Source organism: Leptonychotes weddellii, chromosome 2 (genome assembly GCF_054177405.1).
Source record: "Leptonychotes weddellii isolate Sample4059 chromosome 2, ASM5417740v2, whole genome shotgun sequence".
Classification (NCBI taxonomy): Eukaryota; Metazoa; Chordata; class Mammalia; order Carnivora; family Phocidae; genus Leptonychotes; species Leptonychotes weddellii.
Genome location: NC_138370.1, coordinates 37358570 through 37374072, shown reverse-complemented (window position 1 = coordinate 37374072; position 15503 = coordinate 37358570).

The window sequence follows — 15503 nt, the reverse complement described above, 5'->3', positions numbered from 1 at the left end:
TCCCAGAAGAAGAAGAAAGAGAGAGAGGGGCAGAAGGTATATTGGAGCAAATTATAGCAGAGAACTTCCCTCATTTGGGGAAGGAAACAGGCATCAAAATCCAGGAAGCACAGAGAACCCCTCTCAAAATCAATAAAAATAGGGCAACACCCCAACATTTAATAGTAAAACTTACTAGTCTCAGAGACAAAGAGAAAATCCTGAAAGCAGCTCAGAAGAGATCTGTAACCTACAATGGTAGAATCATTAGATTGGCAACAGACCTATCCACGGAGACCTGGCAGGCCAGAAAGGACTGGCATGATATATTCAGAGCACTAAATGAGAAAAATATGCAGCCAAGAATACTATATCCAGCCAGGCTGTCATTGAAAAAAGAGCCTTGTGGAAGAAAAACGCTCTCTGTTGAGCCTTGCTAGAAGTGCTACAGGCAACACTGTTGTCCCATCCTCGTGCCGTGTGATGCTTCTTGCTAAACCTCCCGAGGACGCGAGCGAAGATTTTACAGTCCACTGAGGGACATCACAGTAAGAGAACAAACATACCCATTTTGTACCAGTGCTTTTTGCATATTTCCGCCCTAAACTACTGGCATTAGGCCTGGGGGTAAGCTGGAGAAGCTGCCTGCTGCTAGGCCTGGCTCCCCGCTGCGCCCCGCTCCCCCACCCCCCAGAGCCTGGGAAGGTCGCTTGTTCACCACCCATTGTCCACACCTGCGCACTCATGCAAGCTCTAGATTGACAGATACTTAAGTTTTAAAGATCAGGCCCGCATAGTTTTCTTTAGAAGAAGCATGCGTCACTTAGCAGGAAGCTCGGAAAGGCAAATGTGTTTTCTAAACTTAAAAAAAAAAAAAAATCAGCTTTAGGATTTTGTGTGGTTATGTGCAATGCAGCAAAACTACCTACACGTAAATTATTTTGTTATTTATTTCTACTTCCGTGTTTCATTTTTTATGATACTGATTTTCCTGTTCAGTAATGAATGATGTGACCAACCCAGGAGAATTCTTTGTTCTGTTACTGAGATGATATTTTACAGTTAGGAATTATAAAAACTAAGATTTTTAAATGTTTTTTTTAATTATTATTTAAATGATGTTTTCCATTCAAAGTAAAAATAATCATCTTTGGGGTATTGTGGTGTCATATCATTTTCCATGTTCGGCCACTTCATGTTACCACACTTACACAGATGGGTGTCGAGAACCAATAAAATGAAAGCTCATCCGCTTGGCCAGAGACTCTGTGTGAGCTTGCTTTCTTATGACTGAAATAGATTTTTCTCTGCTGTTCGAACCTTGTTACCTGTTAGAATGCTTAGTTGAACTTGAATCTAAATTCAGTACAATAAATCGTCCGAGTCTGACTGCACACTCCGCATTTGCTGTATTTGTGTGCGTATAAGGAAGCCCTGTTGTCTGGAGGGAGGGTTCCCTGTGTTCTGCGGCACAAAAGCCAAGCATTTCCCAAGGAGAAATATTTACCGAGGTGTAATATCTACCCATGTGTCAACAATAACAGCCATTCTGAGACAACTGTTGATAGGGTTATCATTTTAAAATACCTGTGAACTATGGAATATAGCCCAGAAAATGGAAATTAACCAACTTTTATGCATTTTTTCTTATAAGTAGCTATTACAATGCTAACTTTATATTACACAATTCTGCAGTTAGATCTAGGCTTAAAGTCATTGGCTTATTTCCAGAGAAACGTGAATCTCACTATTGTTACTAGTAACTATTAGAAATGACAACTTTTTTTTCAGCTACTTGAGAATATAAAAATAAAGGTTTTCCCTGGGGTGGGGGCGAGGTGGGCCTGAGACATAACCCAAAAAACAGAGGATAGAGACAGATGGAGAGGGAAGGGGGCGGCTGTTAACAACAAAAAGAAGAGCCTAAGAAAGATGTCCGAGAAGGGGTGAGGGACGAGCAGAGCAAAATGTGAGAGTGGGGTGAGCACAGAGGCACGGGGCTTGGAAGGCAGGAGGAATGGCATGATAATATTGAAAGAGAACGGACTTAAATAATTTCTGAGGTAGCGCGGTAAATGTAGGTCTTTGGGCCTGAGGGTAAATACATGAAATACTTAAGGCATCTAAAGATGTCTAAATTTTACTCCACTTGATTCAAGAGAAGTAAGTACCTGTTTCCGACGGCTGCCCATGTTACCAGGGCCGAAAGGCAGTGGTTTGGGATTTCTGTTTGTTTGTTATCTATTTCCATTTGTCCCATGAATCTGGAATGCACCAGTGGCTCTTTTTTTTTTTTTTGAGATCCTGAAATGCTAATGGTTTGCACAGGTTTTGGCGCTCACCCTGGTCTGGGAGCAGAGACGCGAACGTCATCTCTATCAGAGTCAGACTGTCTTCTTACGGAAAGGTCACCAGAGGACAAAGGAGTGTCCTTTTATCCCACAGGCCTACATGGCAGATTGGGCCGTTTGCCTGGAGCATCCGCGTCTGTGTGAAACCAAATACCTTGAGGTGTCCTCCCAGCCCCACCTTGTCTGGGAGCCCGATGGCCTCCGCAGGCCATCTCACCTCCTTGTAACAAAAGGAGAGGTGACCTGTCGAGGCATTTTCATTTGTTCTTACCAAGCTCTTGGGTCCTCCTGCCCGGTGCAGCATTGCCTCTGTCTCTGAATGCATCCATTAAGGGGGACTGAGCCCTGCCACAGCCCAGACGGGGGCCGCTCTGGCCTCCCACCTTTGCCCTTCACCCTTGATCCTGTTGGGCAGGTGGATTACCTCTGGGCTCCAGACTTTACGGCCACTTAACCGTTTGGTCAACAGCCTGTTGTGTGTAAGAGACCCAAATAAGAAGCCTAAACAAGAAAACGCAGCCTTCAGAAGGATTTCTGCCCTGAGAAAAATACCGAAGGCTTCTCACAGAACATAATGGTGGTGGTCACAAAAGACAGGTATCTTGTCTAAACACATAAACTCAACTAAATGGAGGGGAAAGGAGACTTTTTTTTTCTCCTGAAAAAAGGAGGAGGAAGGGTTGGTCTGTGGCCAGGTCATCAGAAGACAGAGTGCCCGCCTCATTCCCAGTGTGGGACTAACTCTTTTCACTGCATTATTTCTAGAAGGTACACAGGCTGGCTCTTCTCACTGTTCTCCCAGGCTTATAATTGGTAGTTTTGATACCACCTTTCACCTTTTTTTGGTCTCTGTGGTAATCAGGGCTTGAAGTGGGCAATTCTGGAAAATGAGTCATGCTCTTTTTGCCTGTGATTTCACAGCTTCAACTCCAGGAACCACTGCCCGCACTTTCTCCTAAAATTGCAGCTTTTCCACCCGGCACAAGCTTTTTTTATTACTTAGATCTGAGATTCAAAAAGACTGAGACACGTAAATATTTAATGGGTTCTACTTAGCCTTGTGAAGTTGTTTATTCCCGTCATGAGCAGCACAAGAGGATTTTCTGGAATTTCCTGGCCTGTCTCCATTCTGTTCAAATTACATGCTTAGATCACTTTCAGCCTTCGGTGACCCTGTGGTCCGTCATTGTGTCTGTCCGCCCTGAAGCTCCCTGCACGTGGGTCATGATGTGCTTGCTCCCTGTATTTTTATATTCATAACTAAGCCGAAGAAGAAAGACTTTGTAGCATATAGTTCTTCCTAAATATTTGTCCTAATCAAAATCTGATTTCTTTGTCACATCACCACTTTAGGTTCCTAGGGTTTACGAAGCAGATCTTTTTACACATCTCTCATTCTCCGTCAGCTTTCTTCTTTCAGGATTGCCGAGCTTTGTGCCGTTTTTTTAGCATCGCCTGTGGCATGATGGGCGGGGGGACATGGGGCTCCAGGGCCCTCAGCAGTCCCCCGGCATCCTCCTCCCACCGTGGAGTTCGCTCAGGGAGCGGTGCATCTTAGAGCTCTGTTTAGAAAAACTTAGGAAAATCAAAGTTACTTCAAGTGGCTTCCTTTCTTCTTAACCCACTCAGTCCTGACAAAAAGGAGAAAGAAACCCCAGAATCAGGTAGAAATGAGTAGGGATAAAGTAAGATGGATGTTTCCCAAAGCCAACTTAGAGGAAATGATTTCTGTATATTGATCTTATTCTAAGCGTAACTTCAGAATTTTTTTTTACTCTAAATTATCCTTAAAAGTCACTTACTTTTTAACATCCCCCCCACCTCCTAAAGCACCAAATGTAAGGGAGAAAGGATGAATAAGGAAATACCAGAAGAGGGGCCCCAGGGTGGCTCAGTCGGTTAAGCATCTGCCTTTGGCTCAGGTCATGATCCCAGGGTCCTGGGATCAAGCCCTGTGTCGGGCTCCCTGCTCAGCGGGGAGCCTGCTTCTCCCTCTGCCTCTGCCCCTCCCCTGCTCGTGCTCTCCCTCTAAGGCTCTCTCTCTCAAATAAAAATCTTTAAAACAAAAAAAGAAAAAGAAAGAGTGCACCTGGGTGGCTCAGATGGTCAAGCGTCTGCCTTCGGCTCTGGTCATGATCTCCAGGTCCTGGGATCGAGCCCCATGTCCAGCTCCCAGCTCAGCAGGGAGCCTGCTTCTCCCTCTGCCTCTGCCCCTCCCCTGCTTGTGCTCTCCCTCTAAGGCTCTCTCTCTCAAATAAAAATCTTTAAAACAAAAAAAGAAAAAGAGTGCACCTGGGTGGCTCAGATGGTCAAGCGTCTGCCTTCGGCTCTGGTCATGATCTCCAGGTCCTGGGATCGAGCCCCATGTCCAGCTCCCAGCTCAGCAGGGAGTCTGCTTCTCCCTCTCTCTGCTTCTCCCCCTGCTTGTGCTCTGTCTCTCTGTCTCTCTCTCTCAAATGAATAAAATCTTAAAAATAATAAAAAAAAGAAACTCCAGAAGTAAGGATTTCTGTTCAGCCACCATAGTCAAAGCTAACAGATGGCAGATCGAGAAGGTATTTGCAGTGACTACAATGGACAAGGGATTAATATATATTTACAAGGTTTCTTGCAAGTCAACAAGAAAAAGGAAGTCAGAAGAAAAATGGGCTATGGGTCTTAATAGGTGGTTCACAGAAGGGCAGGCCCAAATGGTTAACAAGAAGAGATCATTGAGGGAGCCAGAGAAATGCAAATGAAAATGAAGAGCCCCTCGAATGCCAAACTTCAAGGGTCAGCAGTGATGTGGGGACAGTAACTTCTGTACTGCTGGCCGTGGGGTAAACCACTACAGGCACTCTAGAAATCGAGCTGCAGGCACTTTATTTTTTTTTAAGATTTTATTTCTTTATTTGACAGAGACAGAGCGAAACACAAGCAGGGGGAGTGGGAGAGGCAGACGGAGAAGCAGGCTTCCCGCCGAGCAGGGAGCCCGACGCGGGGCTCAATCCCAGGACCCCGGGATCACGACCTGAGCCGAAAGCAGACGCTCAACGACTGCACCACCCCGGCGCCCTGCTGGAGGCACCTGGAAACTTGGCTGTGCGTATGTCCAAGTGCCAGTGCTTCCTGGAGAGATGTCTACTGGGGGCCATAGGGCGACTGCAGAACGATGCTCTCCGCAGTGTTACTCAAGCTGCCGTTGCTGGAGGCAAGCACAGTCTTGGATCAGTCAGTGGCAGGTGCCTACAATAGACTACTAAGCTGCTGTTAAAAACAATGACCTAGAGATCAGTACAACAGCATGGGTGGATGTTAAAAATAGTGTTGAACACTTAACAAAGAAACAAGTCTTCTAGCAGAATGCCATTTACGGAACTATGGTCCACAACACGGTGTCATGAGGGTACGCAATATACGCCTATTGGCGTCTCTCAAACATTAAAATGGATGTTTTGAGGACACTGATTGGTTATGGAAGGAGGACAAAGGATAAAACTGGTCTCGGTTTTCAGCTGACCAACCACATGTGTTTGCCCAGGTCTTTCCTGGTTGTAGTACTGAGACACTCACGTCCCAGTAAAGCCTCGTTTCAGGGCCAACGGGAATGGTTGGTTACCCCACTCCCATCCTGTCCCTTCAACACGGCAGCCTTGAAAAACTTCATTCAGGTAATAACACTTGTTCGGCAGCATCCGACCAGGTGGCTGTCTATTACACTCAAAGGAAGAACCAAAATTTTTGTAATGGCCTGTGAGAATTCACAGTATGCTTCCCCGGTGGCACACTTCCCTGACACCTGTAATTTCTCTCCCCGACTCCCTGCTCCAGCCCCAGCGGCCTTGAGACCTTCAATGACTTGCTGCCCCAAGAAGGCCCAGCCAGCCACCTACTTAAAACTGATACTTCTTCCTCTCCCCAGCACTGTCCATCCTCCTTACCCTGCTTTCATTTTTTCCCCCATGGTGCCACCTTGTAGCATACTCTACATTCATTATGTTCATTGTGAAGCTCTCTACTAGAATGTAATCCATGGGGACAGAGGGTTTTTATTTCATTTCAGTGTTCTATCCCTAGTGCCTGACCCAGGATCTGATACACAGTAAAGACTCAATAAATATTTGTGGAATGAAAGAAAAAAAGATCCTTATGGCAGGGGGTAACTGGGGGATGAGAACTAAGGGATATGCTTAACTCCACCTTCTACCCCGGGCCGTGAGGCAGGAAGCAGGGCTCAGACTCCTTCCATAACTGTGGGGGGAAAGAAAGTGCTTCCTGTACGGAATCATGCCAACTGCATAATAGTGGTCTACGATGTGCCCGGCAGGCTGTTTAAACACTTTATTAATTTATGTGATCCTGAAGACAACATCATGAGGAGGTGCATTTATGACACTCATTTTATTGGTGGAGAAACTGACATGGAGAGGTTACATAACTTGCCTGCAGCTACACAGCTAGTAAGATGGGGGCTGGGATTGGGAATCTGGCAGCCTGGCCCCTGTCTACTCAAGAGCCAGTATGGCACAGGAAATGTGGCCAGTCCCAAATGAGATGGGCTGTAAATGCAAAACACACACCAGACTTCAAAGACTTAGCACACAAAATTAAGTGAAATATCTCAATTTGTTCAGATTGGTTACATAAGACATGATAATATTTTGGTTATATTGAGTTAAATAACAGATCATTGCCACCTATTTTACCTTTTTTAATATGGACAACTAGAAATGTGACTTGTGCACTTACGTTTCTATTGGACAGCACTGCTCTAGGCCCTTCTCAAAGCATGGTCCCGAGACCCGTGGCATCGGAATCACAGAAGCCTGGTAGACAGCTGGTCTCAGACCTCCTGAACCAGATTCTTCATTTTACAAGGTCTGCAGGTCATTCGTAATGCACGGTGAAGGTGAAGTGCTGCTCTAGACCAGGAGTCAGCAAAAGTTTTCACCAAAGGGCCAGCTAGTAAATACTTTAGCCTTGCAGATCATACGACTTCTGGCCAAAACTTACTTCACTGCTTTGTAGTGTGCAATGTGTCATAGACCATATGTAAATGAATGGGTGTGGCTTTCTTCCAATAAAACTTTTTTTTTTCTTCACAAAAAGCAGTGGTAGGCCAATTCTTCCCACGGGCAGTTTTCCAGCCCCTACTCTAGACCCTACACTACGCTGGGGCTAATTTTAAGAAAACGCATCCTGCCTCCAAGATCCCACCCTCTGCCTTTCATTTCCTTCCAGACTCCTCTTGGGAGTTACCGACCCTGATTTCTGTTTCCTACCAGACGTTACTTAGGTGTCCCACAGGATCCCGAAACTCATGTCCAGATATGAACCCCTCCTCCCCCCATACCTCCTCTCTCTATGCACCAGCTGGTAACTCAGACCAGAACCCTGGAAACATTCTAGATGATTTCTTATCACGCTCTCTCTCCATCAAATCAGTCACCAATCAAGTATCAGATCCACCCTTTTTCTTGGATATAAGTTTCCAGGTGCAGCTTCAGCCATCCTGTCTGGATAGTTTCCCCTGAGAGCCGGACCAGGGGCCTGAGTGGCAGGTGCCGTGCAGCCCCTGATCAAGGACCAAGTCTGCCTGCGGACCTGCTGCGGGAAGAAATGTCGCCACCTAGTGGCTGCTCTAAGTCCCGCGCTCTCTTGCTCCCCGTGAGAACCCAAACTGCCCTACTGAAGAAGCAATGTGTCCTTTGCAAATAATCCCAACCTAGAAGTACTCATGTTATCAGTGGAAACCCAGAAATGTGTGAATTGTACACGGGTTATAGAGATACTAAACATGAAGGCTTCCAGGCTCTCACTTTGACTCCCCTGTGAGTGGGGAAGCCAAGAGATGTGATAATGTGACCAGGTAGCTCCCGGCGATAACACTGGGTGTTCGCACAGCTTGCTCACCAGAGCAGAGGTTGGCCTGAGCAGACCTGGAGAGCTGAGCTTGAGCATGACAGACTCATCCCTCGATTCCCACACACAGGAGTCCCGAGCCGTGGCAGTGAGGTGTGAGCAGCAGGCTAGGCAAGAAATTCACTTCAGGTCAACCCACTGGAATAGCAGGTACATTAGATTCCAGTGGCCGCCCCAACAAATCACCACAAAATTGGGTGGCTTAAAACTACAGAAATTTAGGGGCACCTGGGTGGCTCAGTTGGTTGGGCATCTGCCTTCGGCTCGGGTCATGATCCCGGGGTCCTGGGATCGAGCCCCGCATCGGGCTCCCTGCTCGGCGGGAAGCCTGCTTCTCCCTCTCCCACTCCCCCTGCTTGTGTTCCCTCTCTCTCTGTATCTCTCTCTCTGTCAAATAAATAAATAAAAATCTTTAAAAAAAAAAAACAGAAATTTACTCTCATGGTTCTGGAGGCTGAAAGCCCACCCTCCCCACCAAGGCTCTAGAGAAGGGTCCCTCCTCACCTCTTCCCAGCTTCCAGTGGTTGCCTGAAATCCTCGGCGCCCTTGACTGTGACAGCATCACTCCAGCCCTGCCCTCATCTTCACATCCTTCTTCTCTGGGTCTCTTCTGTGTCTTCAGATCTCTCCTTACAAGGACACTCATCATTTAGGGCCTACCCTAATCCAGTACAACCTTATTTTAATTCCATCCCATCTGCCGATCCTGACTTCCAAACAAGGTCAGGTTCACAGGTCCTGGTGTTAGGACCTTATCATATCTTTTCGGGGGACACAACCCACAACAGTGGGGGGTCATTTATTAAGCATCTTCTAGAAAGAAATGGTTCTTGAGATGACATGGTTAATCAGACAAATGTAGGGAATCCAGTGCGAGAAATGGGCAAATTCACCATGGCAGTAGGTTTTAACACTTCTCCTAGTTATTAATAGATCAAGCAGCAAAAATCAGTTTACCACACTTGAATAACACGCCAAGCAAACTTAATACATGAATGTTTATAGAACACACACTTTTCAAGCCCATATGGAACATTTACAAAATCTAAGCTTAGCAAATTTTGAGCAATTTATTTCACAAAGGCCACGTTTTCCAACCACAATATCTTATGTCAGAAATTAATGACAAAAGATAATTTTTAAACCCTTAATGTTTGAAAAATTAAAACACATTTCTAAGCAATCTGTGTACCAAAGAAGAAACCAGACTGAGAATTAGAGAATAATTAGAACTGACCATTAATGAAATACTAAATCTGAAAACTTGCAAGGGTGTGGCTAATGTTCTGCTTAAGAGCATTTATAGCCTTAAAATGTATACATTAGAAAGACATAAATGATAAAATTTAATAAACTAAGTAGAAAAAAGGATGACAATGAAAAAATAGGATAAAGCAAACAGTAAGCATAGAAATAGATCAGCAAAGCCAGAAGTTCGTGCTTGAAAAGACTGATACAATGAACAAACTTTCAGCAAAATTGTTCAAGAAAAAAAGAGAAGGCACAAATAATTTTATGAATAAAAGAGAGCTATAACTACAAATAAAGCAGATATTAAAATGATAAGAGAAAATTATGGATATATTAATGTCACTACATTTAAAAACTTGGATGAAATGAACAAAATCCCATACAATTACAACTTTTCCAAAACTGATTCAAGAAGAAATAAGGAATTTGAATAGTCCTACATTCATAAAAGAATGGATTAGTAATTTCAAATCTTCTCACTGGGCCAGGTACTTTTATAGGAAAATTCTACCAATATTCAAAGAACAGATTATTCCTGTCTTATGCAAACTTTTCCAGATAATATGAAATAGAGGGAACACTCCCCAACTCCTTCTGTGAGGCTAGCCTTATGCTAAAACTAGAAAAGGACAGTAGGAAAAGGAAAAACTAAGAAATGTATTTCTGTAATTCCAGTACCTTAATTAAAGGCAAAGATCACATCAATAGGTACAGGAAATATATGTGATAAAATTCAACATACCTGTAATAATAACATCTTCAGACAAACAAGGAACAGAAGGGAGCTCCCTGACCCTGTTAAAGGTTATGTACCCCAGCCTGCAGCCAGCCTGATTTGTAATGGTGAAAAGTTACATATTCTTTCTACAATCAGAAACAAAATTAGGATTCCCACTACAACCACCTCTATTCAGCCTCTTACTGAATGACCAGGTCTGTTCATGAGGTCAAAGAAAACAAACAAAATTACAAGAACTGGAAATGAAAAAACAAAAGCATCATTTTTCACAAATAATATGCTTGCCTACCTGGATTCTAATAAAGGACTATATATTAGAATTAATAAGAGAGCTAGCAAGGTTTTAATATCCAAAGAGCAATTGTATTGCTATACATTGGCAAGAGAATTAGAAAATATGATTTAGGGGCGCCTGGGTGGCTCAGTCAGTTAAGCATCTGTCTTTGGCTCAGGTCATGATCTCGGGGTCCCGGGATTGAGCCCCACATCGGGCTCCCTGCTCGGCGGGGAGCCTACTTCTCCCTCTGTGCTCTCCCTCTTCCTCCCTCCCTCTCTCTCTCTCTCAAATAAATAAATAAAATATTTTTTAAAAAGACTCTCCCTCTGCTCCTCCCCTCGCTGTGTACGCACATGTGTGCAAGCACGTGCTCTCTCTCTCTTGCTCGCTCTCGCTCTCTCTCAAATAAATGAATAAATCTTTTTAAAAATGTGTGTACATTACAAGATATATAGCTGACATTCCTGAGCTCTCATGATGTACCCAGGCATGGTTCTACACTCCTCCTTATGTGCATAACCTCATTTAATCCCTACAACAATCCCACAAAGCAAGAATTATTACTATCCCCATATTTCACATAAGGAATGAAACTTAAGTCTAGCAGCTTGGTAAAGCACATAGCTAGGGTGAAACTAAGATTCCAACCTAGGCAATCTGTCTCCATAGCAAACACTCCTAAATACAGAATTGCTTGTGATTGCAAAAATGGAATCATCTGAATGCTCATCCACTGTGGAACGAATGGCTGAATAAATCATGAAACCTCCATGCTACAAAATATTACAGTAATTAAAAGGAGTGAGTTAGGTCTAAATGTATTATTTAGACCTTAGAAAGCTGTCTTTGATACATTTTTAAGTAGATGAGCAAGTATCTGATAATTCATATATTATTAAATGATTTTAAAAATACATTATCTATTTTTATATATTTGTATAATAGATCAAACAATGAAGTTATTAATATTAACATTTAGGGGATATATTTGTTACAAATATCTTCTAGTTTGTAGCTTGTTTTCTCACTTTCTTAAAGCTGTATTTTGATGGACAGAAGTTCTTAATTTTAACACAATAAAATGTATCAATTATTTTTGTGGTTTCTGCTTTTGGTTTTTAGTTTAGGAAATTCTTTCTCACCCCAAGATTAGAAGGGTAATCCCCTTTACCGTCTTCTAAATGTTTTTTACTTTGACTTTGACATTTATGTTACTAATACCCTGGGATTGATTTTATGTATGGTGATGACTGGGAATCTGACTCCATTTCTTCCATATATATAGATAACTACATTTTCCAGCTTCATTCATTCAATAGTTCCCTTACCCCCAGTCATCTGCCTTGACTCTTGTCACCAATCAAAAATCTATACATGAGTGGGATTGTTCGCAGCCTCTCTGTTCTGTTTCATTGTCAATTTATCTACCCCTATGCCAATACCACAATTCCTTGATAAATATGCTTTACATTACAGTACATCTTCAAATCTGGTGAGTCAATTCTTCTCACTTCATTCTTTTTGTTTAGAGGTATCTGCACTATTCTTGATCTGTTGCTTTTCTATGTCATCTTGTAAAATTCCTGGTAGAATTTTTGACCCAGGGCACCTGGGTGGCTCAATTGTTTAAGCGTCTGCCTTCAGCTCAGGTCATGATCCCGGGGTCCTGGGATCGAGTTCCGCATCAGGCTCCCTGCTCAGTGGGGAGCCTGCTTCTCCCTCTGCCACTTGTGTTCTCTCTCTTTGTGTCAAATAAATAAATAATCTTAAAAAAAAAAAAAAGAATTTTTTTTACCCAGGTTGAAATAAATTTACAGAGCAACTTGGAGAGAATTAGCATCTTTATGAGATTATCCTCTTAATCCATGAACATGGGATGTCTCAAAAATGACCAACAGCTCAGAGAAAATATGGGCCCAACAGCCCAAAGGGAAAAATGAATAGGCACGGAGAAAAACCCATCTGACCAATAAACATATGGAGAAATACTCAGCCTCACTAGCAATCAGGGAAATGTAAATCAAGATCACAATGAGATGCCATTCTACCCTCATTCAAATGGCAAAATTTAAGATGCCTGATAGATTCTGGTGAAGAAGTGAATCATTTCTAACTTCCTGGTGGGAGGGAAATTGGTAAACATCCTGATATTATCATAGAAAGTTGATATTTCCACAATCTAGGACCCAGAAATGGCAGTTTAGGTCTCTATACACACTAGAGATAGGCACAAGAGTGTTCCCAATAACACTGTTTTTTCATTGTATTAAACTAGAAACAATCCAGACCCATTGAAAGCCTAGAAAAATGGATTGTGGTGTAATCACATAACTGAATATAAACCTACAGTGAGAATAAATGTACTTCAACTACACTCAACAGGATGAATTTCAGTAACATAAAATCGAATGAAAAAAGAAAGTTCCAGAAGATTGCATACAGTAGAATACCCTATTGAGAAACACAAAACCAACCAAAACGATAGAGAGAGAGATTTAACAAGCAAAACAAGAATTATAAACTGACAAATACAGACTTCAGGAAGAGTGGTTGCCTCTGTGGAGGGATAAAGCTGAATTACATTTACTTACACACCCAGTATGAGAGGGGTGTGTAAGTAAATGTAATTCATTGATAATTCTCCAGATCTTTGGCTGGATGTTGTACTCATGAGTGTTCCTTTTATTAATAAATAATTAAACAAATAAATAAACAAACAAACAAATGAAACAAACTAAACCTGGCCATGCACAATGGGCAAGGATGTATGTCACAGCATGACATAGTATAACCAAGCTATGTCATGAACCAGGGCTTATGAAGAGTTTGATTCCGGGCACCTGGAGTCCAAATTAAAGTACCCACATGGAAGGATCCACAAATTTTATGCTGTTTACATCAGGGAAGGATTTGGGGGGAAGAGGACTAATCTCTCTATCTACCTCCATAAAGTTCAAACTGTTATAATAAGCTTGACGTGCCAATAAAATGCAGCATAGCTGTCCATTAGGGCTCCTCCTGTCCCTTTGGGGGAAACTGAGCTACAGTGGGGAGGGTCTTTCACATCTGTCCTTTCTGGAGTGCCTTCCTATGGTCTTTTTGTACAGCTTCTGATCCATTCCACACCATATCCAGATGTCAAGCCATGACCTTCAAAGATCTTGTCAAGAAATTCAGTGTCCCCTAGCATTTTCATGGATCAGAGCTTCTGCCGAAGACATTGGGATACCCCCAGGGAGAGAGCCTACAGCTCTGTGCCGTCTCCACAAAACCACCCTCTCACACTGCACACCCTCCAAAGCCTGCACTTGTAGCGTGACCCTCCCTGCCTCAGGCAGCCCCTGGGGACTGGGACCCCATCTCCCACCCCATTGCTTCTCTGATGTGGAGGAGCCCAACAAGCAGTTTTGGTATTTCCAAATTACACCTCCCTCTGCCTGAAACTTGGATGAATAGAAATTTCTCCATCTTACTACATTTTGTTTGTAAAATGGGATCAATGGGACCTGTTCTACACACCTCATGGGCTTATAATGAGGATCTAATGGACCTCATGAATTAATTGGCTATATGTCTTCAAGAAGAAGCAAGAACAGATCTGAGGTTCACTCCTTTCCAATCAAGATATGAGTGAGTTTGTGTCTTCAGTAGCACACATTAACAGCTGCCAATTAAAAAATAAATAAGTAGGGGCGCCTGGGCGGCTCAGTAGGTTAAGTATCTGTCTTCGGCTCAGGTCACGATCCCGGAGTCCTGGGATCGAGCCCTGCATCAGGATCCCTGCTCAGCAGGGAGTCTGTCTCTCCCTCTCCATCTGCCTCTCCCCCCATTCTTGCGCTCTCTCTCTCTCAAATAAATAAATAAAATCTTTTTAAAAATTAAGGGGCGCCTGGGTGGTTCAGTCTGTTAAGCATCTGCCTTCAGCTCAGGTCATGATCCCAAAGTCCTGGGATCAAGCCCCACATCAGGCTCCTTGCTCAGTGGGGAACCTGCTTCTCCTTCTCCTTCTGCCTGCCACTCCCCCCGCCACTTGTGCTCTCTCTCTCTCTCTCCCCCTCTCTCTCTCTCTGTCAAATAAATTAAATCTTTAAAATTAAAAATAAATAAATAATTAAAAATAAAATAAATTAATAAAATACAGTGTATCCCTGAGCAAAATTGGGAAGTGACCACGTGGGCCCAGGAAAAGGGCCCACCCAGAAAAGACCTGAGAGAAGACCTCAGTTTACACCTTAGGAGGATCCTTGGCACAGAGGCAGCCTACAACAATCAAAAAACCAATAAACTGGGTGCCTGGGTGGCTCAGGCAATTAAGCGTCTGCCTTCAGCTCGGGTCTTGATCCCAGGGTCCTGGGATCGACTCCTGCCTCGGGCTCCCTGCTCAGCAGGGGGCCTGCTTCTCCCTCTCCCTCTGCCTGCTGCTCTGCCTACTTGGGCTCTCTCTCTATCTCTCTGTCAAATAAATAAATAAATAATCTTTAAAAAAAATAACAATAATAAAAATCCCCAATAACACAAGGGGAAAATGTAAAAATTTGATTCCTAGAGTTTCCTGAGTTCCAGACATTATTGGATTAAAATGTTCAGTTTTCAACTACAACAACAAAAATCAGAAGACATACAAGATCTTGTCAAGATCTTGGGACATTGGCCCATTCAAAGGGAAAAAATTCATCAACAGATACTTTCCCTGAAAAAGGTCTGACGTCAGACCTACTAGACAAAGATTTTAAAACAGCTATCTTAAAGATGCTCAAAGAACTAAAGGAAGATGTGGAGATAGTCAAGAAAACAATGTATAAACAAAGTGGAAATATTAACAAAGAGAGAGGAAAACTAAAAACAAAAAGAAAAGAAAAGAAAAGAAAATTCTGGAGCTGAAAATAACAATAACTGAAATAAAAAATTCACCATCTTCCCCAGACTCACAAAGAACTTTTTGCCATGGGAGAAATGAAGCCAACACAGAGGGGAGCAGGGCTGATAGAGAGTAAGCCTCCAAACC